Below are 27,957 nucleotides of genomic sequence, written 5' to 3'. Positions count from 1 at the left end.
GAAAATTGCTGCATGGATCCTGAGTTACATCTCATCCTCCAGAGCTGCACTCACTATTCTGCTGTTACATCCTGTCTCTTCCCCCAGAGCTGCACTCACTATTCTGCTGTTACATGCTGTCTCATCTTCCAGAGCTGCACTCACTATTCTGCTGTTACATCATATCTCATCCTCCAGAGCTGCACTCACTATTCTACTGTTACATCATATCTCATCCTCCAGAGCTGCACTCACTATTCTGCTGTTACATCATGTCTCATCCTCCAGAGCTGCGCTCACTATTCTGCTGTTACATCATGTATCATCCTCCAGAGGTGCGCTCACTATTCTGCTGTTACATCCTGTATCATCCTCCAGAGCTGCACTCACTATTCTGCTGTTACATCATGTCTCATCCTCTGGAGCTGCACTCACTTTTCTGCTGTTACATCCTGTCTCATCCTCTGGAGCTGCACTCACTATTCTGCTGTTACATCATGTCTCATCCTCCAGAGCTGCACTCACTATTCTGCTGTTACATCATATCTCATCCTCCAGAGCTGCATAGTATAATACATGATGTAACTGGAGTGCATGCAGCTCTGGAGGTGACTGGAGTATTATACATGATGTAACTCAGGATCAGTCAGCAGTGTTCTATATAGCAGCTGGTAGTTGGCTCGGCCCCTTTGTGGCCCCTGGGGACAGCTCTCTGGGGGCTCTATCCACAGCTTCCCCAGCCTTACTCACACAGCTGAGGGTTTGTCACTGTGTATCAGTGTAGACAATGCTCTGATGCTGTAGGCTAACAGCTCTTACCTGCACTGACCCACTGTGAAGGACCCTCAGCTGTGAGAAGCATTTCATTGCTATACAGGGCCACTATGTCACCGCTATACAGGGCCACTATGTCACCGCTATACAGGGCCACTATGTCACCGCTATACAGGGCCACTATGTCACCGCTATACAGGGCCACTATGTCACCGCTATACAGGACCACTAGGTCACAGCTATACAGGACCACTAGGTCACAGCTATACAGGACCACTAGGTCACAGCTATACAGGACCACTAGGTCACAGCTATACAGGACCACTGTGTCACCGCTATACAGGGCCACTGTGTCACCGCTATACAGGACCACTGTGTCACCGCTATACAGGACCACTGTGTCACCGCTATACAGGACCACTGTGTCACCGCTATACAGGGCCACTATGTCACCGCTATACAGGGCCACTATGTCACCGCTATACAGGACCACTATGTCACCGCTATACAGGACCACTATGTCACCGCTATACAGGGCCACTATGTCACCGCTATACAGGGCCACTATGTCACCGCTATACAGGGCCACTATGTCACCGCTATACAGGGCCACTATGTCACCGCTATACAGGGCCACTATGTCACCGCTATACAGGACCACTATGTCACCGCTATACAGGGCCACTATGTCACCGCTATACAGGACCACTATGTCACCGATATACAGGGCCACTATGTCACCGCTATACAGGACCACTATGTCACCGATATACAGGACCACTAGGTCACAGCTATACAGGACCACTATGTCACCGATATACAGGACCACTAGGTCACAGCTATACAGGACCACTAGGTCACAGCTATACAGGACCACTATGTCACCGATATACAGGACCACTAGGTCACAGCTATACAGGACCACTAGGTCACAGCTATACAGGACCACTAGGTCACAGCTATACAGGACCACTAGGTCACAGCTATACAGGACCACTAGGTCACAGCTATACAGGACCACTAGGTCACAGCTATACAGGACCACTAGGTCACAGCTATACAGGACCACTATGTCACCGCTATACAGGGCCACTATGTCACCGCTATACAGGGCCACTATGTCACCGCTATACAGGGCCACTATGTCACCGCTATACAGGACCACTATGTCACCGCTATACAGGACCACTATGTCACCGCTATACAGGGCCACTATGTCACCGCTATACAGGACCACTATGTCACCGCTATACAGGGCCACTATGTCACCGCTATACAGGACCACTATGTCACCGCTATACAGGGCAATGATGTCACCGCTATACCAGTCCTCATATCTGCTGTGGAGGAGGAGGCCACTACCACTATGGACACTATGCTATAGTAAGGGACCATGATGCTTTGCACCAGGCATCTTCACACCTTAAATTCCATTCTGTTTACTGACATTGTGCTGAGGTCGGCGCATTGCCCAGGGCTGGTGTCATCCATGAGCTAACCATATGGCAGTATAATAATCTGTATCCAGGTCACACGGCGTTCTCCCGCCCAATCAGAGAAGTCATAAAGTTCTATATCAATTACATTCATTGGTTTCCAGGAATAAAGATTATATAAGAGCTGTGACATCACAGACATTACCACAGTGTCTGACAGGCGGGAGGAAGGGAGTGCTGGATATAGAGAGCATGCTGCAGAAGCTGAGGAGGAAGGGAGTGCTGGAAATAGAAAGCATGCAGCAGAAGCTGAGGAGGGAGGGGTCTACTGCTGGAAATAGAGAACATGCTGCAGAAGCTGAAGAGGGAGGGAGTGCTGGAAATAGAGAGCATGCTGCAGAAGCTGAGGAGGGAGGGGTCTACTGCTGGAAATAGAGAACATGCTGCAGAAAATGAAGAGGGAGGGGTCTACTGCTGGAAATAGAGAACATGCTGCAGAAGCTGAAGTGGGAGGGAGTGCTGGAAATAGAGAGCATGCTGCAGAAGCTGAAGTGGGAGGGAGTGCTGGAAATAGAGCGCATGCTGCAGAAGCTGAAGAGGGGTGGGGTGCTGGAAATAGAGAGCATGCTGCAGAAGCTGAGGAGGGAGGGAGTGCTGGAAATAGAGAGCATGCTGCAGAAAATGAAGAGGGAGGGAGTGCTGGAAATAGAGAGCATGCTGCAGAGGTTGAAGAGGGAGGGGATGCTGGAAATAGAGAGCATGCTGGAGAAGCTGAAGAGGGATGGGGTGCTGGAAATAGAGAGCATCCTGCATTATCTGAAGAGGGAGGGGGTACTACTGCTGGAAATAGAGAGCATCCTGCAGAAGCTGAAAAGGGAGGAGGTGCTGGAAATAGAAAGCATGCTGCAGAAGCTAAAAAGGGAGGGGGTGCTGGAAATAGAGAGCATGCTGCAGAAGCTGAAGAGGTAGGGGGTGCTACTGCTGGAAATAGAGAGAATCCTGCAGAAGCTGAAGAGGGAGGGAATGCTGGAAATAGAGAGCATCTTGCAGGAGCTGAAGAGGGAGGGAATGTTGGAAAAAGAGAGCATGCTGCAGAAGTTGAAGTGGGAGGGAATGTTGGAAAAAGAGAGCATGCTGCAGAAGCTGAAGAGGGAGGAAATGCTGGAAATAGAGAGCATGCTGCAGAAGCTGAAGAGGGGTGGGATGCTGGAAATAGAGAGCATCCTGCAGAAGCTGAAGAGGGAGGGAATGCTGGAAATAGAGAGCATCTTGCAGGAGCTGAAGAGGGGTGGGATGCTGGAAATAGAGAGCATCCTGCAGAAGCTGAAGAGGGAGGGAATGCTGGAAATAGAAAGCATGCTGCAGAAGCTAAAAAGGGAGGGGGTGCTGGAAATAGAGAGCATGCTGCAGAAGCTGAAGAGGTAGGGGGTGCTACTGCTGGAAATAGAGAGCATCTTGCAGGAGCTGAAGAGGGAGGGAATGTTGGAAAAAGAGAGCATGCTTCAGAAGCTGAAGAGGGAGGGGATGATGGAAATAGAGAGCATGCTGCAGAAGCTGAAGAGGGGTGGGATGCTGGAAATAGAGAGCATCCTGCAGAAGCTGAAGAGGGAGGGAATACTGGAAATAGAGAGCATGCTGGAGAAGCTGAAGAGGGATGGGGTGCTGGAAATAGAGAGCATGCTGCAGAAGCTGAAGAGAGAGGGGATGCTGGAAATAGAGAGCATGCTGGAGAAGCTGAAGAGGGATGGGGTGCTGGAAATAGAGAGCATGCTGCAGAAGCTAAAAAGGGAGGGGGTGCTGAGAAATAGAGAGCATGCTGCAGAAGCTGAAGAGGTAGGGGGTGCTACTGCTGGAAATAGAGAGCATCCTGCAGAAGCTGAAGAGGGAGGAATACTGGAAATAGAGAGCATGCTGCAGAAGCTGAAGAGGGGTGGGGTGCTGGAAATAGAGAGCATGCTGCAGAAGCTGAAGAGGGAGGGGATGCTGGAAATAGAGAGCATGCTGCAGAAGCTGAAGTGGGAGGGAGTGCTGGAAATAGAGAGCATGCTGCAGAAGCTGAAGAGGGAAGTGATGCTGGAAATCGAGAGCATGCTGGAGAAGCTGGAGACGGATGGGGTGCTGGAAATAGAGAGCATGCTGCAGAAGCTGAAGAGGGAGGGGATGCTGGAAATAGAGAGCATGCTGCAGAAGCTGAAGAGATAGGGGATGCTGGAAATAGAGAGCATGCTGGAGAAGCTGAAGAGGGATGGGGTGCTGGAAATAGAGAGCATGCTGCATTAGCTGAAGAGGGAGGGGGTACTACTGCTGGAAATAGAGAGCATCCTGCAGAAGCTGAAAAGGGAGGAGGTGCTGGAAATAGAAAGCATGCTGCAGAAGCTGAAGAGGGAGGGAATGCTGGAAATAGAGAGCATCCTGCAGAAGCTGAAGAGGGAGGGAATGCTGGAAATAGAGAGCATGCTGCAGAAACTAAAAAGGGAGGGGGTGCTGGAAAGAGAGCATCCTGCAGAAGTTGAAGTGGGAGGGAGTGCTGGAAATAGAGCATGCTGCAGAAGCTGAAGAGGGAGGGAGTGCTGGAAATAGAGAACATGCTGCAGAAGCTGAAGAGGGAGGTAGTGCTGGAAAAAGAGCATACTGCAGAAGCTGAAGAGGTAGGGAGTGCTGGAAATAGAGAGCATGCAGCAGAAGCTGAAGAGGTAGGTGTGCTACTGCTGGAAATAGAGAGCAACCTGCAGAAGCTGAAGAGTTAGGGTGTGCTACTGATGGAAATAGAGAGCATACTGCAGAAGCTGAAGAGGGAGTGCTGGAAATAGAGAGCATCCTGCAGAAGCTGAAGAGGTAGGGGGTGCTACTGCTGCAAAAAGAGAGCATCCTGCAGAAGCTGAAGAGGTAGGGAATGCTGGAAATAGAGAGCAACCTGCAGAAGCTGAAGAGGTAGGGGGTGCTACTGCTGGAAATAGAGAGCATCCTGCAGAAGCTGTAGCGGGAGGGAGTGCTGGAAATAAAGAGCATCCTGCAGAAGCTGAAGAGGTAGGGAATGCTGCAAATAGAGAGCATCCTGCAGAAGCTGAAGAGGTAGGGGGTGCTACTGCTGGAAATAGAGAGCATCCTGCAGAAGCTGTAGCGGGAGGGAGTGCTGGAAATAAAGAGCATCCTGCAGAAGCTGAAGAGGTAGGGAATGCTGGAAATAGAGAGCAACCTGCAGAAGCTGAAGAGGTAGGGGGTGCTACTGCTGGAAATAGAGCGCATCCTGCAGAAGCTGAAGAGGGAGGGAGTGCTGGAAATAGAGAGCATCCTGCAGAAGCTGAAGAGGTAGGGAATGCTACTGCTGAAAATAGAGAGCATCCTGCAGAAGCTGAAGAGGTAGGGAATGCTGGAAATAGAGAGCAACCTGCAGAAGCTAAAGAGGTAGGGAATGCTGCAATAGAGAGCATCCTGCAGAAGCTGAAGAGGGAGGGGGTACTGGAAATAGAGAGCATCTTGCAGAAGCTGAAGAGGGAGGGACTGTTGGAAAAAGAGAGCATGCTGCAGAAGCTGAAGAGGGAGGGGATGCTGGAAATAGAGAGCATGCTGCAGAAGCTGAAGAGGGAGGGAGTGCTGGAAATAGAGAGCATGCTGCAGAAGCTGAAGAGGGAGGGGATGCTGGAAATAGAGAGCATGCTGCAGAAGCTGAAGAGGGGTGGGGTGCTGGAAATAGAGAGCATGCTGCAGAAGCTGAAGAGGGAGGGGATGCTGGAAATAGAGAGCATGCTGCAGAAGCTGAAGAGGGGTGGGGTGCTGGAAATAGAGAGCATGCTGCAGAAGCTGAAGAGGGATGGGGTGCTGGAAATAGAGAGCATGCTGGAGAAGCTGAAGAGGGATGGGGTGCTGGAAATAGAGAGCATGCTGCAGAAGCTGAAGAGAGAGGGGATGCTGGAAATAGAGAGCATGCTGGAGAAGCTGAAGAGGGATGGGGTGCTGGAAATAGAGAGCATGCTGCATTAGCTGAAGAGGGAGGGGGTACTACTGCTGGAAATAGAGAGCATCCTGCAGAAGCTGAAAAGGGAGGAGGTGCTAGAAATAGAGAGCATGCTGCAGAAGCTGAAGAGGTAGGGGGTGCTACTGCTGGAAATAGAGAGCATCCTGCAGAAGCTGAAGAGGGAGGGAATACTGGAAATAGAGAGCATGCTGCAGAAGCTGAAGAGGGGTGGGGTGCTAGAAATAGAGCATGCTGCAGAAGCTGAAGAGGGAGGGGATGCTGGAAATAGAGAGCATGCTGCAGAAGCTGAAGTGGGAGGGAGTGCTGGAAATAGAGAGCATGCTGCAGAAGCTGAAGAGGGAGGGAATGCTGGAAATCGAGAGCATGCTGGAGAAGCTGAAGAGGGATGGGGTGCTGGAAATAGAGCGCATGCTGCAGAAGCTGAAGAGGGAGGGGATGCTGGAAATAGAGAGCATGCTGCAGAAGCTGAAGAGATAGGGGATGCTGGAAATAGAGAGCATGCTGGAGAAGCTGAAGAGGGATGGGGTGCTGGAAATAGAGAGCATGCTGCATTAGCTGAAGAGGGAGGGGGTACTACTGCTGGAAATAGAGAGCATCCTGCAGAAGCTGAAGTGGGAGGGGGTGCTGGAAATAGAGAGCATCCTGCAGAAGCTGAAGAGGGAGGGAATGCTGGAAATAGAGAGCATCCTGCAGGAGCTGAAGAGGGAGGGAATGTTGGAAATAGAAAGCATGCTGCAGAAGCTAAAAAGGGAGGGAGTGCTGGAAATAGAGAGCATGCTGCAGAAGCTGAAGAGGGAGGGAGTGCTGGAAATAGAGAACATGCTGCAGAAGCTGAAGAGGGAGGTAGTGCTGGAAAAAGAGAGCATACTGCAGAAGCTGAAGAGGTAGGGAGTGCTGGAAATAGAGAGCATGCTGCAGAAGCTGAAGAGGTGGGGAGTGCTGGAAATAGAGAGCATGCAGCAGAAGCTGAAGAGGTAGGTGTGCTACTGCTGGAAATAGAGAGCAACCTGCAGAAGCTTAACAGTTAGGGTGTGCTACTGATGGAAATAGAGAGCATACTGCAGAAGCTGAAGAGGGAGTGCTGGAAATAGAGAGCATCCTGCAGAAGCTGAAGAGGTAGGGGGTGCTACTGCTGCAAAAAGAGAGCATCCTGCAGAAGCTGAAGAGGTAGGGAATGCTGGAAATAGAGAGCATCCTGCAGAAGCTGAAGAGGTAGGGGGTGCTACTGCTGGAAATAAAGAACATCCTGCAGAAGCTGAAGAGGTAGGGAATGCTGGAAATAGAGAGCAACCTGCAGAAGCTGAAGTAGGGAATGCTACTGCTGCAAATAGAAAGCATCCTGCAGAAGCTGAAGAGGTAGGGGATGCTACAAACAGAGCATTCTGCAGAAGCTGAAAAGGTAGGGAATGCTGAAAATTAAGAGCAACCTGCCGAAGCTGATGAGGTAGGGGTGCTACTGCTGGAAATAGAGAGCATCCTGCAGAAGCTGTAGCGGGAGGCAGTGCTGGAAATAAAGAGCATCCTGCAGAAGCTGAAGAGGTAGGGAATGCTGCAATAGAGAGCATCCTGCAGAAACTGAAGAGGTAGGGAATGCTGCAAATATAGAGCATCCTTCAGAAGCTGAAGAGGTAGGGAATGCTGCAAATAGAGAGCATCCTGCAGAAGCTGAAGAGGGAGGGAGTGGTGGAAATAGAGAGCATTCTGCAGAAGCTGAAGAGGTAGGGAATGCTGCAATAGAGAGCATCCTGCAGAAGCTGAAGAGGTAGAGATTGCTGTAAATAGAGAGCATCCTGCAGAAGCTTAAGAGGTAGGGAATGCTACTGCTGAAAATAGAGAGCATCCTGCAGAAGCTGAAGAGGTAGGGGGTGCTACTGCTGGAAATAAAGAGCATCCTGCAGAAGCTGAAGAGGTAGGGAATGCTGGAAATAGAGAGCAACCTGCAGAAGCTGAAGTAGGGAATGCTACTGCTGCAAATAGAAAGCATCCTGCAGAAGCTGAAGAGGTAGGGGATGCTACAAACAGAGCATTCTGCAGAAGCTGAAAAGGTAGGGAATGCTGAAAATTAAGAGCAACCTGCAGAAGCTGATGAGGTAGGGGTGCTACTGCTGGAAATAGAGAGCATCCTGCAGAAGCTGTAGCGGGAGGGAGTGCTGGAAATAAAGAGCATCCTGCAGAAGCTGAAGAGGTAGGGAATGCTGCAATAGAGAGCATCCTGCAGAAACTGAAGAGGTAGGGAATGCTGCAAATATAGAGCATCCTTCAGAAGCTGAAGAGGTAGGGAATGCTGCAAATAGAGAGCATCCTGCAGAAGCTGAAGAGGGAGGGAGTGCTGGAAATAGAGAGCATTCTGCAGAAGCTGAAGAGGTAGGGAGTGCTGCAATAGAGAGCATCCTGCAGAAGCTGAAGAGGTAGGGATTGCTGAAAATAGAGAGCATCCTGCAGAAGCTGAAGAGGTAGGGAATGCTGAAAATAGAGAGCATCCTGCAGAAGCTAAAGGGGTAGGGAATGCTGCAATAGAGAGCATCCTGCAGAAGCTGAAGAGGGAGGGGGTACTGGAAATAGAGAGCATTCTGCAGAGACTGAAGAGGTAGGGAATACTGCAATAGAGAGCATTCTGCAGAAGCTGAAGAGGTAGGGAATGCTGCAATAGAGAGCAACCTGCAGAAGCTCAAGAGCTAGGGAATGCTACTGCTGAAAATAGCGAGCATCCTGCAGAAGCTGAAGAGGTAGGGAGTGCTGCAATAGAGAGCATCCTTTAGAAGCTGAAGAGGTAGGGAATGCTACTGCTGCAAATAGAAAGCATCCTGCCGAAGCTGAAGAGGTAGGGAATGCTACTGCTGCAAATAGAGAGCATCTTGCAGAAGCTGAAAAGGTAGGGAATGCTGGAAATAGAGAGCATCTTGCAGAAGCTGAAGAGGTAGGGAGTGCTGCAAAATAAAGAGCAACCTGCAGAAGCTGAAGAGGTAGGGAATGCTAATGCTGCAAACAGAGAGCATGCTTCAGAAGCTAAAGAGGGAGGGAGTGATGGAAATAGAGAACAACCTGCAGAAGTTGGAGGTAGGGAATGCTGGAAATAGAGAGCAACCTGCAGAAGCTGAAGAGGGAGGGAATGCTGGGAATAGAGAGCAACCTGCAGAAGCTGAAGAGGGAGGGAATGCTGGGAATAGAGAGCATCCTGCAGAAGCTGAATAGGCAGGGAATGCAACTGCTGCAAATTGTGAGCATGCTGAAGAAGCTGCAGTATGCTGCTAAGGTGTAATCTCCTGCAGTGACATCACTGCTCCCCATATACAGCACACAGGTGTCACCTCCTCCGCACTGATGTAATCCGAGACACCCCCCACAGCCGACCCTCCCCAAACACCCCCCCCCCACAGCCGACCCTCCCCAAACACCCCCCACAGCCGACCCTCCCCAAACACCCCCCCCCCACAGCTGACCCTCCCCAAACACCCCCCCCACACACAGCCGCCCCTCCCCAAACCCCCCCCCCACAGCCGCCCCTCCCCAAACCCCCCCCCCCACAGCCGCCCCTCCCCAAACACCCCCCCCCACAGCCGACCCTCCCCAAACACCCCCCCCCACACAGCTGCCCCTCCCCAAACACCCCCCCCCCACACAGCTGCCCCTCCCCAGACACCCCCCCCCACAGCTGCCCCCCCCCCCCCCCCCCCAAGATATACCTTCACAGCCGACGCCCCCCCCAGACACCCCTCTACAACCCAGTCCTCTGCACCCGTCTTGTCAGGGGCCCCCAGGAGACATGTAATGATATCAGAGGGGCCACAGGTCACACCTAATGGGTAACCTCCCTGTGACACCAGTGACATCACCGCTCTGCAGAAACCACCACATCCCTCTCAGCCTGATATAGGCTGCAGACACCAGCGGGCCCCAGGCAGGGTGTGGAGGGCCCCAGGCAGGGTGTGGAGGGCCCCAGGCAGGGTCCACATTCCTCTGCTGCTCACCAACTCCAGGTAAAACCTGAAAAGTGGGCCCAGCAGGTGAGGGGGCTACACAGGGTGAGGGGCTCCGGGAGTGGGGGGGCTATGCAGGGTCAGGGGGCTCCACAGGGTGAGGGGCTCCGGGAGTGGGGGGGCTATGCAGGGTCAGGGGCTCCAGGAGTAGGGGGGCTATGCAGGGTGAGGGGGCTCTGGAGGGTGAGGGGGGTCTCCGCAGGGTGTGGAGGGCCCCGGGCAGTGTCCATATTCCTCTACTGCTCAACAGCTTCAGGTAAAACCTGAAAAGTGGGGCCAGCAGGTGAGGGGGCAACGCAGGGTGAGGGGCTCCGGGAGTGGGCGGCTACACAGGGTAAGGGGCTCCGGGAGTGGGGGGCTACACAGAGTCAGGGGCTCCAGGAGTGGGGGGACTATGCAGGGTTAGGGGACTACGCAGGGTTAGGGGCTCCGGGAGTGGGGGGGGGGGGCTATGCAGGGTTAGGGGACTACGCAGGGTTAGGGGCTCCGGGAGTGGGGGGCTATGCAGGGTTAGGGGCTCTGGGAGTGGGGCGCTATGCAGGGTTAGGGGCTCTGGGAGTGGGGGGCTATGCAGGGTTAGGGGCTCTGGGAGTGGGGGGCTATGCAGGGTTAGGGGCTCTGGGAGTGGGGGGCTATGCAGGGTTAGGGGCTCTGGGAGTGGGGGGCTATGCAGGGTTAGGGGCTCTGGGAGTGGGGGGGGCTATGCAGGGTTAGGGGACTACGCAGGGTTAGGGGCTCTGGGAGTGGGGGGCTATGCAGGGTTAGGGGCTCCGGGAGTGTGGGGGGGGGGGGGGGGCTATGCAGGGTTAGGGGCTCTGGGAGTGGGGGGCTATGCAGGGTTAGGGGCTCTGGGAGTGGGGGGCTATGCAGGGTTAGGGGCTCTGGGAGTGGGGGGCTATGCAGGGTTAGGGGCTATGGGAGTGGGGGGGGGGCTATACAGGGTTAGGGGACTACGCAGGGTTAGGGGCTCTGGGAGTGGGGGGCTATGCAGGGTTAGGGGCTCTGGGAGTGGGGGGCTATGCAGGGTTAGGGGCTCTGGGAGTGGGGGGCTATGCAGGGTTAGGGGCTCTGGGAGTGGGGCGCTATGCAGGGTTAGGGGCTCTGGGAGTGGGGGGGCTATACAGGGTTAGGGGCTCTGGGAGTGGGGCGCTATGCAGGGTTAGGGGCTCTGGGAGTGGGGGGGCTATACAGGGTTAGGGGCTCTGGGAGTGGGGCGCTATGCAGGGTTAGTGGGCCATGCAAGGTGAAGGGGTCCGGGAGTGGGGGCTACATAGGGTGAGGGGCTTTGGGAGTAGGGGTCTCCGCAGGGTCAGTGCACAGTGCCGGGGAGGACCAGGACCTGTATACCCTCAGTGAGACCCCGAGAGCTCCGCTGTGACCGCAGCACCGGGGAGAGGAGTCACCAAACTAGAGCGTTATATGGCTATAATATCCAGGAGGAGAAGCCGCCACACAGCATACCCGGCCCGAGAGCCACAACTACAACCCCCATCATACAGCAGATTATCCTACCATGTGTGATACGGGCAGGCATGTATCTAAGCCTATCGTCTGTGATGCTGTCTCATGTATCTAAGCCTCTCATGTGTGATGCTGTCAGTTATGTATCTAAGCCTATCGTCTGTGATGCTGTCTCATGTATCTAAGCCTCTCATGTGTGATGCTGTCAGTTATGTATCTAAGCCTCTCATGTGTGATGCTGTCAGTTATGTATCTAAGCCTATCGTCTGTGATGCTGTCAGTTATGTATCTAAGCCTCTCATGTGTGATGATGCCAGTTATGTATCTAAGCCTTCCATGTGTGATGCTGTCAGTCATGTATCTAAGCCTTCCATGTGGGATGCTGTCAGTCATGTATCTAAGCCTTCCATGTGGGATGCTGTCAGTCATGTATCTAAGCCTTCCATGTGGGATGCTGTCAGTCATGTATCTAAGCCTTCCATGTGGGATGCTGTCAGTCATGTATCTAAGCCTTCCATGTGGGATGCTGTCAGTCATGTATCTAAGCCTTCTATGTGTGATGCTGTCAGTCATGTATCTAAGCCTTCTATGTGTGATGCTGTCAGTCATGTATCTAAGCCTTCCATGTGTGATGCTGTCAGTCATGTATCTAAGCCTTCCATGTGGGATGCTGTCAGTCATGTATCTAAGCCTTCCATGTGTGATGATGCCAGTCATGTATCTAAGCCTTCCATGTGTGATGATGCCAGTTATGTATCCAAACCTCTGGTGTGATGCTGTCAGTGGTGTATCCAAGCACGATACTGCCTATTGTATCTAATTGCCTCATGTGCAGTACATTCAGGACTATCTCCGAGATACACTCATTACTGTATCTAATCTCCTTACATGCGCTTCTGAAAGTGCTGTATCTAACCTCTTCATGAGTGGTACTGTATCTGAGCCTCTCCCATGTGATACAGTCAGTGTTTTATCTTGACCTCACATCTGTGGTACAGTCAGTTGTGTATCTGAGCCTCTTGTATGTGACGCCGTGCGGTACAGTCGGGATGTATCGCAGCTCACCTGTGCTCCGGTCCGGCCTCTCCTCAGCGCTGTCTCCTCAGCCGCGGCGCCCGGAGCTCCTATATAACCGCTGGCTGCGCTGGCCCCGCCCCCGTCAGGTGTGACACGCCCACAGGTTTGCTCTCGCAGTGTGCGCTGCGCCAGGCGGCCTCTAGGGGCGCACTGTCCCCGGATCTGTCATTGATCAGTGATCAGGACAGATCGGTGGTGTAGACCGGGGAGGACACGAGACTCTGCAGCCTGAAGAGTGTCAGCTCAGATGACAAGAGATACAGGTGGTGAGGAAGCCGCCTCAGGAGGGGAGGAGGGGGCTCTGCCTTCATCTAGGATTCCTGTCACTTCTCATACAAACCTGTCACATTCCTCGGCGGGGCCGGGCGGCTGCCGATCCCTGAGCTGCTCACAAAGGGTTAACCTCCCGCCCCTCCACACAGGAAAGGGTTAACCTCCCGCCCCTCCGCAAAGGAAAGGGTTAACCTCCCGCCCCTCCGCACAGGAAAGGGTTAACCTCCCGCCCCTCCGCAAAGGAAAGGGTTAACCTCCCGCCCCTCCACACAGGAAAGGGTTAACCTCCCTCCCCTCCACACAGGAAAGGGTTAACCTCCCTCCCCTCCACACAGGAAAGGGTTAACCTCCAGCCCCTCCGCACAGGACAGGGGTAACCTCCCTCCCCTCCGCACAGAAAAGGGTTAACCTCCAGCCCCTTTGCACAGGAAAGGGTTAACCTCCCGCCCCTCCACACAGGAAAGGGTTAACCTCCCGCCCCTCCACACAGGAAAGGGTTAACCTCCAGCCCCTCCACACAGGAAAGGGTTAACCTCCCGCCCCTCTGCACAGGACAGGGGTAACCTCCCGCCCCTCCGCACAGGAAAGGGTTAACCTCAAGCCCCTTTGCACAGGAAAGGGTTAACCTCCAGCCTCTGCACAGGAAAAGGTTAAAGTGACCCTGTCCCCCCTTTGTGGATTCTGACATCTCTGCACAGGTGTAATGGGTAAATTTAGCGCTTTTCACACCTTATTTCATATCATACATCATGGTGCTTGTTCAAGTAAAAAGTCGTCTTTTATCAACTGCAGATTGTGTTAAGTGGGCAGGGCCTTGTGTCATGAGCGTCACTTAGCCCCGCCCACAACACAACAGTTGGTCCCGCCCCCTCACCGGCCATTGGAACAGGCTGGCCGAAAGGGTAGACCTCACCCCCTTTACGTCGGCCAACCAATGGGCGCCAAGGGTTCCATTGTGGGCAGGGCTAAGTGGCGCTAATGCCGCGAGGCCCCGCCCACTTAATACAATCTGCAGTTGATAAAAGGACACTTTTTACTTGAACAAACACCAGGACGTATGATATAAAATAAGGTGTGAAAAATGCTAAATTTACTGCTACAGGAGCCGCTCTACAGAGAGGAGACAGCCCGCTACAGGAGCCGCTCTACAGAGAGGAGACAGCCCGCTACAGGAGCCGCTCTACAGAGAGGAGACAGCCCGCTACAGGAGCCGCTCTACAGAGAGGAGACAGCCCGCTACAGGAGCCGCTCTACAGAGAGGAGACAGCCCGCTACAGGAGCCGCTCTACAGAGAGGAGACAGCCCGCTACAGGAGCCGCTCTACAGAGAGGAGACAGCCCGCTACAGGAGCCGTTCTACAGAGAGGAGACAGCCTGCTACAGGAGCCGCTCTACAGAGAGGAGACAGCCTGCTACAGGAGCCGCTGTACAGAGAGGAGACAGCCTGCTACAGGAGCCGCTCTACAGAGAGGAGACAGCCTGCTACAGGAGCCGCTCTACAGAGAGGAGACAGCCTGCTACAGGAGCCGCTATACAGAGAGGAGACAGCCTGCTACAGGAGCCGCTCTACAGAGAGGAGACAGCCCGCTACAGGAGCTACAGAGAGGAGACAGCCCACTACAGGAGCCGCTCTACAGAGAGGAGACAGCCTGCTACAGGAGCCGCTCTACAGAGAGGAGACAGCCCGCTACAGGAGCCGCTCTACAGAGAGGAGACAGCCTGCTACAGGAGCCGCTCTACAGAGAGGAGACAGCCTGCTACAGGAGCCGCTATACAGAGAGGAGGCAGCCTGCTACAGGAGCCGCTCTACAGAGAGGAGACAGCCCGATACAGGGCCGCTCTACAGAGAGGAGACAGCCTGCTACAGGAGCCGCTCTACAGAGAGAGGAGACAGCCCGCTACAGGAGCTAGAGAGAGGAGACAGCCCGCTACAGGAGCCGCTCTACAGAGAGGAGACAGCCCGCTACAGGAGCCGCTCTACAGAGAGGAGACAGCCTGCTACAGGAGCCGCTCTACAGAGAGGAGACAGCCTGCTACAGGAGCCGCTCTACAGAGAGGAGACAGCCTGCTACAGGAGCCGCTCTACAGAGAGGAGACAGCCCGCTACAGGAGCCGCTCTACAGAGAGGAGACAGCCCGCTACATGAGCCGCTCTACAGAGAGGAGACAGCCTGCTACAGGAGCCGCTCTACAGAGAGGAGACAGCCCGCTACAGGAGCCGCTCTACAGAGAGGAGACAGCCCGCTACAGGAGCCGCTCTACAGAGAGGAGACAGCCCGCTACAGGAGCCGCTCTACAGAGAGGAGACAGCCCGCTACAGGAGCCGCTCTACAGAGAGGAGACAGCCTGCTACAGGAGCCGCTCTACAGAGAGAGGAGACAGCCTGCTACAGGAGCTAGAGAGAGGAGACAGTCCGCTACAGGAGCCGCTCTACAGAGAGTAAACAGCCTGCTACAGGAGCCGCTCTACAGAGAGGAGACAGCCCGCTACAGGAGCTGCTCTACAGAGAGGAGACAGACTGCTACAGGAGCTGCTCTACAGAGAGGAGACAGCCCGCTACAGGAGCTGCTCTACAGAGAGGAGACAGCCTGCTACAGGAGCCGCTCTAGAGAGAGGAGACAGCCCGCTACAGGAGCCGCTCTACAGAGAGGAGACAGCCCGCTACAGGAGCTGCTCTACAGAGAGGAGACAGCCCGCTACAGGAGCCGCTCTACAGAGAGGAGACAGCCTGCTACAGGAGCTGCTCTACAGAGAGGAGACAGCCTGCTACAGGAGCCGCTCTACAGAGAGGAGACAGCCTGCTACAGGAGCCGCTCTACAGAGAGGAGACAGCCTGCTACAGGAGCTGCTCTACAGAGAGGAGACAGCCCGCTACAGGAGCCGCTCTACAGAGAGGAGACAGCCTGCTACAGGAGCCACTCTACAGAGAGGAGACAGCCTGCTACAGGAGCCGCTCTACAGAGAGGAGACAGCCTGCTACAGGAGCCGCTCTACAGAGAGGAGACAGCCCGCTACAGGAGCCGCTCTACAGAGAGGAGACAGCCCGCTACAGGAGCCGCTCTACAGAGAGGAGACAGCCTGCTACAGGAGCCGCTCTACAGAGAGGAGACAGCCTGCTACAGGAGCCGCTCTACAGAGAGGAGACAGCCTGCTACAGGAGCCGCTCTACAGAGAGGAGACAGCCTAATACAGGAGCCGCTCTACAGAGAGGAGACAGCCCGCTACAGGAGCCGCTCTACAGAGAGGAGACAGCCCGCTACAGGAGCCGCTCTACAGAGAGGAGACAGCCCGCTACAGGAGCCGCTCTACAGAGAGGAGACAGCCCGCTACAGGAGCCGCTCTACAGAGAGGAGACAGCCTGCTACAGGAGCCGCTCTACAGAGAGAGGAGACAGCCTGCTACAGGAGCTAGAGAGAGGAGACAGTCCGCTACAGGAGCCGCTCTACAGAGAGTAAACAGCCTGCTACAGGAGCTGCTCTACAGAGAGGAGACAGCCTGCTACAGGAGCCGCTCTACAGAGAGGAGACAGCCCGCTACAGGAGCCGCTCTCCAGAGAGGAGACAGCCCGCTACAGGAGCTGCTCTACAGAGAGGAGACAGCCCGCTACAGGAGCCGCTCTACAGAGAGGAGACAGCCTGCTACAGGAGCTGCTCTACAGAGAGGAGACAGCCTGCTACAGGAGCCGCTCTACAGAGAGGAGACAGCCTGCTACAGGAGCCGCTCTACAGAGAGGAGACAGCCTGCTACAGGAGCTGCTCTACAGAGAGGAGACAGCCCGCTACAGGAGCCGCTCTACAGAGAGGAGACAGCCTGCTACAGGAGCCGCTCTACAGAGAGGAGACAGCCTGCTACATGAGCTCATCTACAGAGAGGAGACTGCCTGCTACAGGAGCCGCTCTACAGAGAGGAGACAGCCTGCTACAGGAGCTGCTCTACAGAGAGGAGAAAGCCCGCTACAGGAGCCGCTCTACAGAGAGGAGACAGCCTGCTACAGGAGCTGCTCTACAGAGAGGAGACAGCCTGCTACAGGAGCCGCTCTACAGAGAGGAGACAGCCTGCTACAGGAGCCGCTCTACAGAGAGGAGACAGCCCGCTACAGGAGCCGCTCTACAGAGAGGAGACAGCCTGCTACAGGAGCCGCTCTACAGAGAGGAGACAGCCTGCTACAGGAGCCGCTCTACAGAGAGGAGACAGCCTGCTACAGGAGCCGCTCTACAGAGAGGAGACAGCCTGCTACAGGATCCGCTCTACAGAGAGGAGACAGCCCGCTACAGGAGCCGCTCTACAGAGAGGAGACAGCCCGCTACAGGATCCGCTCTACAGAGAGGAGACAGCCCGCTACAGGAGCCGCTCTACAGAGAGGAGACAGCCTGCTACAGGAGCCGCTCTACAGAGAGGAAACAGCCTGCTACAGGAGCCGCTCTACAGAGAGGAGACAGCCTGCTACAGGAGCCTCTCTACAGAGAGGAGACAGCCTGCTACAGGAGCCGCTCTACAGAGAGGAGACAGCCTGCTACAGGAGCTTTTATACAGAGAGGAGACAGCCCGCCACAGGAGCCGCTCTACAGAGAGGAGACAGCCTGCTACAGGAGCCGCTCTACAGAGAGGAGACAGCCCGCTACAGGAGCCGCTCTACAGAGAGGAGACAGCCCGCTACAGGAGCCGCTCTACAGAGAGGAGACAGCCTGCTACAGGAGCCGCTCTACAGAGAGGAGACAGCCCGCTACAGGAGCCGCTCTACAGAGAGGAGACAGCCCGCTACAGGAGCCGCTCTACAGAGAGGAGACAGCCTGCTACAGGAGCCGCTCTACAGAGAGGAGACAGCCTAATACAGGAGCCGCTCTACAGAGAGGAGACAGCCCGCTACAGGAGCCGCTCTACAGAGAGGAGACAGCCCGCTACAGGAGCCGCTCTACAGAGAGGAGACAGCCCGCTACAGGAGCCGCTCTACAGAGAGGAGACAGCCCGCTACAGGAGCCGCTCTACAGAGAGGAGACAGCCTGCTACAGGAGCCGCTCTACAGAGAGAGGAGACAGCCTGCTACAGGAGCTAGAGAGAGGATACAGTCCGCTACAGGAGCCGCTCTACAGAGAGTAAACAGCCTGCTACAGGAGCTGCTCTACAGAGAGGAGACAGCCTGCTACAGGAGCCGCTCTACAGAGAGGAGACAGCCCGCTACAGGAGCCGCTCTACAGAGAGGAGACAGCCCGCTATAGGAGCTGCTCTACAGAGAGGAGACAGCCCGCTACAGGAGCCGCTCTACAGAGAGGAGACAGCCTGCTACAGGAGCTGCTCTACAGAGAGGAGACAGCCTGCTACAGGAGCCGCTCTACAGAGAGGAGACAGCCTGCTACAGGAGCCGCTCTACAGAGAGGAGACAGCCTGCTACAGGAGCTGCTCTACAGAGAGGAGACAGCCCGCTACAGGAGCCGCTCTACAGAGAGGAGACAGCCTGCTACAGGAGCCGCTCTACAGAGAGGAGACAGCCTGCTACATGAGCTCATCTACAGAGAGGAGACTGCCTGCTACAGGAGCCGCTCTACAGAGAGGAGACAGCCTGCTACAGGAGCCGCTCTACAGAGAGGAGACAGCCTGCTACAGGAGCCGCTCTACAGAGAGGAGACAGCCCGCTACAGGAGCCGCTCTACAGAGAGGAGACAGCCTGCTACAGGAGCCGCTCTACAGAGAGGAGACAGCCTGCTACAGGAGCCGCTCTACAGAGAGGAGACAGCCTGCTACAGGAGCCGCTCTACAGAGAGGAGACAGCCCGCTACAGGAGCCGCTCTACAGAGAGGAGACAGCCCGCTACAGGAGCCGCTCTACACAGAGGAGACAGCCTGCTACAGGAGCCGCTCTACAGAGAGGAGACAGCCTGCTACAGGAGCCGCTCTACAGAGAGGAGACAGCCTGCTACAGGAGCCGCTCTACAGAGAGGAGACAGCCTGCTACAGGATCCGCTCTACAGAGAGGAGACAGCCCGCTACAGGAGCCGCTCTACAGAGAGGAGACAGCCCGCTACAGGATCCGCTCTACAGAGAGGAGACAGCCCGCTACAGGAGCCGCTCTACAGAGAGGAGACAGCCTGCTACAGGAGCCGCTCTACAGAGAGGAAACAGCCTGCTACAGGAGCCGCTCTACAGAGAGGAGACAGCCTGCTACAGGAGCCGCTCTACAGAGAGGAGACAGCCTGCTACAGGAGCCGCTCTACAGAGAGGAGACAGCCTGCTACAGGAGCTTTTATACAGAGAGGAGACAGCCCGCCACAGGAGCCGCTCTACAGAGAGGAGACAGCCCGCTACAGGAGCCACTCTACACAGAGGAGACAGCGTGCTACAGGAGCCGCTCTATAGGGAGGAGACAGCCCGCTACAGGAGCCGCTTTACAGAGAGAAGACAGCCTGCTACAGGAACTGCTCTACAGAGAGGAGACAGCCCGCTACAGGAGCCGCTCTACAGAGAGGAGACAGCCCGCTACAGGAGCCGCTCTACAGATAGGAGACAGCCCGCTACAGGAGCCGCTCTACAGAGGGGAGACAGCCCGCTACAGGAGCCGCTCTACAGAGAGGAGACAGCCCGCTACAGGAGCCGCTCTACAAAGAGGAGACAGCCCGCTACAGGAGCCGCTTTACAGAGAGGAGACAGCCTGCTACAGGAGCTGCTCTACAAAGAGGAGACAGCCCGCTACCGGAGCCACTCTACAGAGAGGAGACAGCCCGCTACAGGACCTGCTCTACAGAGAGGAGACAGCCCGCTACAGGAGCCGCTCTACAGAGAGGAGACAGCCTGCTACAGGAGCCGCTCTACAGAGAGGAGACAGCCTGCTACAGGAGCCGCTCTACAGAGAGGAGACAGCCTGCTACAGGAGCCGCTCTACAGAGAGGAGACAGCCCGCTACAGGAGCCGCTCTACAGAGAGGAGACAGCCCGCTACAGGAGCCGCTCTACAGAGAGGAGACAGCCTGCTACGGGAGCTGCTCTACAGAGAGGAGACAGCCTGCTACAGGAGCCGCTCTACAGAGAGGAGACAGCCTGCTACAGGAGCCGCTCTACAGAGAGGAGACAGCCCGCTACAGGAGCTGCTCTACAGAGAGGAGACAGCCTGCTACAGGAGCCGCTCTACAGAGAGGAGATAGCCCGCTACAGGAGCCGCTCTACAGAGAGGAGACAGCCTGCTACAGGAGCCGCTCTACACAGTGAGGAGACAGCCCGCTACAGGAGCCGCTCTACAGAGAGGAGACAGCCTGCTACAGGAGCTTCTATACAGAGAGGAGACAGCCTGCTACAGGAGCCGCTCTACAGAGAGGAGACAGCCCGCTACAGGAGCCGCTCTACAGAGAGGAGACAGCCTGCTACAGGAGCCGCTCTACAGAGAGGAGACAGCCCGCTACAGGAGCCGCTCTACAGAGAGGAGACAGCCCGCTACAGGAGCCGCTCTACAGAGAGGAGACAGCCCGCTACAGGAGCCGCTCTACAGAGAGGAGACAGCCCGCTACAGGAGCCGCTCTACAGAGAGGAGACAGCCCGCTACAGGAGCCGCTCTACAGAGAGGAGACAGCCCGCTACAGGAGCTGCTCTACAGAGAGGAGACAGCCCGCTACAGGAGCCGCTCTACAGAGAGGAGACAGCCTGCTACAGGAGCTGCTCTACAGAGAGGAGACAGCCTGCTACAGGAGCCGCTCTACAGAGAGGAGACAGCCTGCTACTGGAGCCGCTCTACAGAGAGGAGACAGCCTGCTACAGGAGCTGCTCTACAGAGAGGAGACAGCCCGCTACAGGAGCCGCTCTACAGAGAGGAGACAGCCTGCTACAGGAGCCGCTCTACAGAGAGGAGACAGCCTGCTACAGGAGCCGCTCTACAGAGAGGAGACAGCCTGCTACAGGAGCCGCTCTACAGAGAGGAGACAGCCCGCTACAGGAGCCGCCCTACAGAGAGGAGACAGCCCGCTACAGGAGCCGCTCTACAGAGAGGAGACAGTCTGCTACAGGAGCCGCTCTACAGAGAGGAGACAGCCTGCTACAGGAGCCGCTCTACAGAGAGGAGACAGCCTGCTACAGGAGCCGCTCTACAGAGAGGAGACAGCCTGCTACAGGAGCCGCTCTACAGAGAGGAGACAGCCTAATACAGGAGCCGCTCTACAGAGAGGAGACAGCCCGCTACAGGAGCCGCTCTACAGAGAGGAGACAGCCCGCTACAGGAGCCGCTCTACAGAGAGGAGACAGCCCGCTACAGGAGCCGCTCTACAGAGAGGAGACAGCCCGCTACAGGAGCCGCTCTACAGAGAGGAGACAGCCTGCTACAGGAGCCGCTCTACAGAGAGAGGAGACAGCCTGCTACAGGAGCTAGAGAGAGGAGACAGTCCGCTACAGGAGCCGCTCTACAGAGAGTAAACAGCCTGCTACAGGAGCTGCTCTACAGAGAGGAGACAGCCTGCTACAGGAGCCGCTCTACAGAGAGGAAACAGCCTGCTACAGGAGCCGCTCTACAGAGAGGAGACAGCCTGCTACAGGAGCCGCTCTACAGAGAGGAGACAGCCTGCTACAGGAGCCGCTCTACAGAGAGGAGACAGCCTGCTACAGGAGCTTTTATACAGAGAGGAGACAGCCCGCCACAGGAGCCGCTCTACAGAGAGGAGACAGCCCGCTACAGGAGCCACTCTACACAGAGGAGACAGCGTGCTACAGGAGCCGCTCTATAGGGAGGAGACAGCCCGCTACAGGAGCCGCTTTACAGAGAGAAGACAGCCTGCTACAGGAACTGCTCTACAGAGAGGAGACAGCCCGCTACAGGAGCCGCTCTACAGAGAGGAGACAGCCTGCTACAGGAGCCGCTCTACAGAGAAGAGACAGCCCGCTACCGGAGCCGCTATACAGAGAGGAGACAGCCTGCTACAGGATCCGCTCTACAGAGAGGAGACAGCCCGCTACAGGAGCCGCTCTACAGATAGGAGACAGCCCGCTACAGGAGCCGCTCTACAGAGGGGAGACAGCCCGCTACAGGAGCCGCTCTACAGAGAGGAGACAGCCCGCTACAGGAGCCGCTCTACAAAGAGGAGACAGCCCGCTACAGGAGCCGCTTTACAGAGAGGAGACAGCCTGCTACAGGAGCTGCTCTACAAAGAGGAGACAGCCCGCTATCGGAGCCACTCTACAGAGAGGAGACAGCCCGCTACAGGACCTGCTCTACAGAGAGGAGACAGCCCGCTACAGGAGCCGCTCTACAGAGAGGAGACAGCCTGCTACAGGAGCCGCTCTACAGAGAGGAGACAGCCTGCTACAGGAGCCGCTCTGCAGAGAGGAGACAGCCCGCTACAGGAGCTGCTCTACAGAGAAGAGACAGCCTGCTACAGGAGCCGCTCTACAGAGAGGAGACAGCCTGCAACGGAAGCTGCTCTACAGAGAGGAGACAGCCTGCTACAGGAGCTTCTGTACAGAGAGAGGAGACAGCCTGCTACATGTGCTTCTCTACAGAGAGGGGACAGCCTGCTACAGGAGCTGCTCTACAGAGAGGAGACAGCCTGCTACAGGAGCCGCTCTACAGAGAGGAGACAGCCCGCTACAGGAGCCGCTCTACAGAGAGGAGACAGCCCACTACAGGAGCTACAGAGAGGAGACAGCCCGCTACAGGAGCAGCTCTACAGAGAGAGGAGACAGCCCGCTACAGGAGCTACAGAGAGGAGACAGCCTGCTACAGGAGCCGCTCTACAGAGAGGATTGTAGATATGTAGTCAACCGACTACAGGACCGAGGACCAAATCCACACCAGAATACGATGAGCGCAGGAGTATACGCAATTTACACACAACGGTGCAACCAGAAGTATCCAAAAGTAGATGGCGTACTAAATCAATGTTCCTTTATTGCAACGCGTTTCGGCCCTATATTATCTAACATGGGCCTTTATCGATGCTTGATAAAGGCCCATGTTAGATAATATAGGGCCGAAACGCGTTGCAATAAAGGAACATTGATTTAGTACGCCATCTACTTTTGGATACTTCTGGTTGCACCGTTGTGTGTAAATTGCGTATACTCCTGCGCTCATCGTATTCTGGTGTGGATTTGGTCCTCGGTCCTGTAGTCGGTTGACTACATATCTACAATTGTCGTTCCCACCGCCGGTGGTGATGTCCCCCAGTACAGCTGCGGAGTACACCCTTTCATGCTGCATTTAGAGTTGTGCCTAATATTCGCACAACCTACCCAGGTGAGTGGATCCCTGTCAGATCTCCTTTCCATCCACCTGGTCTTCTTTCACTACACGAGGAAGCGCCCCCTGTCTCCCTTCTTTTCATCTACAGAGAGGAGACAGCCCGCTACAGGAGCCGCTCTACAGAAAGGAGACAGCCTGCTACAGGAGCCACTCTACAGAGAGGAGACAGCCTGCTACAGGAGCCGCTCTACAGAGAGGAGACAGCCTGCTGCAGAAGCCGCTCTACACAGAGGAGACAGCCCGCTGCAGGAGCCGCTCTACAGAGAGGAGACAGCCCGCTACAGGAGCTGCTCTACAGAGAAGAGACAGCCTGCTACAGGAGCCGCTCTACAGAGAGGAGACAGCCTGCTACAGGTGCCGATTTACAGAGAGGAGACAGCCCGCTAAAGGAGCCGCTCTACAGAGAGGAGACAGCCCGCTACAGGAGCCGCTCTACAGAGAGGAGACAGCCCGCTACAGGAGCTGCTCTACAGAGAAGAGACAGCCCGCTACAGGAGCCGCTCTACAGAGAGGAGACAGCCTGCTACAGGAGCCGATCTACAGAGAGGAGACAGCCCGCTACAGGAGCCGCTCTACAGAGAGGAGACAGCCTGCTACAGGAGCCGCTCTACAGAGAGGAGACAGCCCGCTACAGGAGCCGCTCTACAGAGAGGAGACAGCCCACTACAGGAGCCGCCCTACAGAGAGAGGAGACAGCCCGCTACAGGAGCCTCTTTACAGAGAGTAAACAGCCTGCTACAGTAGCCGCTCTACAGAGAGGAGACAGCCTGCTACAGGAGCCACTCTACAGAGAGGAGACAGCCCGCTACAGGAGCCGCTCTACAGAGAGGAGACAGCCTGCTGCAGAAGCCGCTCTACACAGAGGAGACAGCCTGCTACAGGAGCTGCTCTACAGAGAGGAGACAGCCTGCTACAGGAGCCGCTCTACAGAGAGGAGACAGCCTGCTACAGGAGCTACAGAGAGGAGACAGCCTGCTACAGGAGCCGCTGTACAGAGAGGAGACAGCCCGCTACAGGAGCCTCTCTACAGAGAGGAGACAGCCTGCTACAGGAGCCACTCTACAGAGAGGAGACAGCCCGCTACAGTAGCCTCTCTACAGAAAGGGGATCCTACATACAGGGGGCACAGCAGGGGATCCTACATACAGTGGGCACAGCAGGGGATTCTACATACAGGGGGCATAGCAGGGGATCCTACATACAGGGGGCACAGCAGGGGATCCTACATACAGGGGGCACAGCAGGGGATCCTACATACAGGGGGCACAGCAGGGGATCCTACATACAGGGGGGCACAGCAGGGGATCCTACATAAAGGGGGAACAGCAGGGGATCCTACATACAGGGGGCACAGCAGGGAATCCTCCATACAGGGGGCACAGCAGGGGATCCTACATACAGGGGGCACAGCAGGGGATCCTACATACAGGGGGCACAGCAGGGGATCCTACATACAGGGGGGCACAGCAGGGGATCCTACATACAGGGGGCACAGCAGGGGATCCTACATACAGGGGGCACAGCAGGGAATCCTACATACAGGGGGCACAGCAGGGGATCCTACATACAGGGGGCACAGCAGGGGATCCTACATACAGGGGGCACAGCAGGGGATCCTACATACAGGGGGCACAGCAGGGGATCCTACATACAGGGGGCACAGCAGGGAATTCTACATACAGGGGTACAGCAGGGGATCCTACATACAGGGGGCACAGCAGGGGATCCTACATACAGGGGGCACCCCACACAGCGCAGTTACTTTGGGAGCCGACAGGGGGGAGAAAGGAAAGGAAGTTGCTAGAAATGGGCGGAGCCTAAATTGTTTGTCTCGCAGGTTCTGAAGAGATGAAAAGTATCTGGAAGGAATCATCATGGAGGTCTGGGCCGGATGGAGAGGAAAAGGGAAAGTGACGCCTCAGATCAAAGAGGACGTCACCTGTCAGTCACTGTATGACACTTTTCTTATTTTGTAGAACATTATGTAGTAGGGGCGCCCCGAGGGGGAGAAGGTTGGGAAGCACTGCGCTAATCTGTTGCATGACTACTCGCACCTACCTGTAGGCCCAGCAGCACCTATGTCTCTCTATATCAGCAGCTGTCAGTCCTCCAGCAGTCAGGTATGTCTCTATATCAGCAGCTGTCAGTCCTCCAGCAGTCAGGTATGTCTCTCTATATCAGCAGCTGTCAGTCCTCCAGCAGTCAGGTATGTCTCTATATCAGCAGCTGTCAGTCCTCCAGCAGTCAGGTATGTCTCTATATTAGTAGCTGTCAGTCCTCCAGCAGTCAGGTATGTCTCTATATTAGTAGCTGTCAGTCCTCCAGCACTCAGGTATGTCTCTCTATATCAGCAGCTGTCAGTCCTCCAGCAGTCAGGTATGTCTCTCTATATCAGCAGCTGTCAGTCCTCCAGCAGTCAGGTATGTCTCTCTATATCAGCAGCTGTCAGTCCTCCAGAAGTCAGGTATGTCTCTCTATATTAGCAGCTGTCAGTCCTCCAGCAGTCAGGTATGTCTCTATTAGTAGCTGTCAGTCCTCCAGCACTCAGGTATGTCTCTCTATATCAGCAGCTGTCAGTCCTCCAGCAGTCAGGTATGTCTCTCTATATCAGCAGCTGTCAGTCCTCCAGCAGTCAGGTATGTCTCTCTATATCAGCAGCTGTCAGTCTTCCAGCAGTCAGGTATGTCTCTCTATATCAGCAGCTGTCAGTCCTCCAGCAGTCAGGTATGTCTCTCTATATCAGCAGCTGTCAGTCCTCCAGCAGTCAGGTATGTCTCTTTATATTAGTAGCTGTCAGTCCTCCAGCACTCAGGTATGTCTCTCTATATTAGTAGCTGTCAGTCCTCCAGCACTCAGGTATGTCTCTCTATATTAGTAGCTGTCAGTCCTCCAGCAGTCAGGTATGTCTCTCTATATCAGCAGCTGTCAGTCCTCCAGCAGTCAGGTATGTCTCTCTATATTAGTAGCTGTCAGTCCTCCAGCACTCAGGTATGTCTCTCTATATCAGCAGCTGTCAGTCCTCCAGCAGTCAGGTATGTCTCTCTATATCAGCAGCTGTCAGTCCTCCAGCACTCAGGTATGTCTCTCTATATCAGCAGCTGTCAGTCCTCCAGCAGTCAGGTATGTCTCTCTATATCAGCAGCTGTCAGTCCTCCAGAAGTCAGGTATGTCTCTCTATATCAGCAGCTGTCAGTCCTCCAGCACTCAGGTATGTCTTTCTATATCAGCAGCTGTCAGTCCTCCAGCAGTCAGGTATGTCTCTCTATATCAGCAGCTGTCAGTCCTCCAGCAGTCAGGTATGTCTCTCTATATCAGCAGCTGTCAGTCCTCCAGCACTCAGGTATGTCTCTCTATATCAGTAGCTGTCAGTCCTCCAGCAGTCAGGTATGTCTCTCTAAATTAGTAGCTGTCAGTCCTCCAGCACTCAGGTATGTGTCTAAATTAGTAGCTGTCAGTCCTCCAGCACTCAGGTATGTCTCTGTATTAGTAGCTGTCAGTCCTCCAGCAGTCAGGTATGTCTCTCTATATTAGTAGATGTCAGTCCTCCAGCAGTCAGGTATGTCTCTCTATATTAGTAGCTGTCAGTCCTCCAGCAGTCAGGTATGTCTCTCTATATTAGTAGATGTCAGTCCTCCAGCACTCAGGTATGTCTCTGTATTAGCAGCTGTCAGTCCTCCAGCAGTCAGGTATGTCTCTCTATATTAGTAGCTGTCAGTCCTCCAGCACTCAGTATGTCTCTCTATATCAGCAGCTGTCAGTCTTCCAGCAGTCAGGTATGTCTCTTTATATCAGCAGCTGTCAGTCCTCCAGCACTCAGGTATGTCTCTCTATATTAGTAGATGTCAGTCCTCCAGCAGTCAGGTATGTCTCTCTATATTAGTAGCTGTCAGTCCTCCAGCAGTCAGGTATGTCTCTCTATATTAGTAGATGTCAGTCCTCCAGCAGTCAGGTATGTCTCTCTATATTAGTAGATGTCAGTCCTCCAGCAGTCAGGTATGTCTCTCTATATCAGCAGCTGTCAGTCCTCCAGCACTCAGGTATGTCTCTCTATATCAGCAGCTGTCAGTCCTCCAGCACTCAGGTATGTCTCTCTATATCAGCAGCTGTCAGTCCTCCAGCACTCAGGTATGTCTTTGTATTAGTAGCTGTCAGTCCTCCAGCACTCAGGTATGTCTCTCTATATTAGTAGATGTCAGTCCTCCAGCACTCAGGTATGTCTCTCTATATCAGCAGCTGTCAGTCCTCCAGCACTCAGGTATGTCTTTGTATTAGTAGCTGTCAGTCCTCCAGAACTCAGGTATGTCTCTCTATATTAGTAGCTGTCAGTCCTCCAGCAGTCAGGTATGTCTCTCTATATTAGTAGATGTCAGTCCTCCAGCAGTCAGGTATGTCTCTCTATATTAGTAGCTGTCAGTCCTCCAGCACTCAGGTATGTCTCTCTATATTAGTAGCTGTCAGTCCTCCAGCAGTCAGGTATGTCTCTCTATATTAGTAGCTGTCAGTCCTCCAGCACTCAGGTATGTCTCTCTATATTAGTAGCTGTCAGTCCTCCAGCACTCAGGTATGTCTCTCTATATTAGTAGCTGTCAGTCCTCCAGCAGTCAGGTATGTCTCTCTATATTAGTAGATGTCAGTCCTCCAGCAGTCAGGTATGTCTCTCTATATTAGTAGCTGTCAGTCCTCCAGCACTCAGGTATGTCTCTCTATATTAGTAGCTGTCAGTCCTCCAGCACTCAGGTATGTCTCTCTATATTAGTAGCTGTCAGTCCTCCAGCAGTCAGGTATGTCTCTCTATATT

At 54.8% G+C, this 27,957-nt stretch overlaps 1 protein-coding gene across 1 annotated transcript in view; it reads right to left on the bottom strand.

The window, feature by feature from the left end:
• The window catches only part of EPPK1 (epiplakin 1), a 55,285-nt gene extending 42,551 nt beyond the window's left edge, over nt 1-12,734 (bottom strand). Inside the window, exon 1 of the mRNA XM_069956876.1 lies at nt 12,669-12,734. The gene's annotated coding sequence lies outside the window, so the exon portion shown is untranslated. The remainder of the gene's footprint in view (nt 1-12,668) is intronic.
• Nucleotides 12,735-27,957: the final 15,223 nt, after the last annotated feature.

This window comes from Dendropsophus ebraccatus, chromosome 2 (genome assembly GCF_027789765.1).
Source record: "Dendropsophus ebraccatus isolate aDenEbr1 chromosome 2, aDenEbr1.pat, whole genome shotgun sequence".
Classification (NCBI taxonomy): domain Eukaryota; kingdom Metazoa; phylum Chordata; class Amphibia; order Anura; family Hylidae; genus Dendropsophus; species Dendropsophus ebraccatus.
Note: the sequence above shows the minus strand (reverse complement) of the source record. Positions and strands in the feature narration are given on the sequence as shown.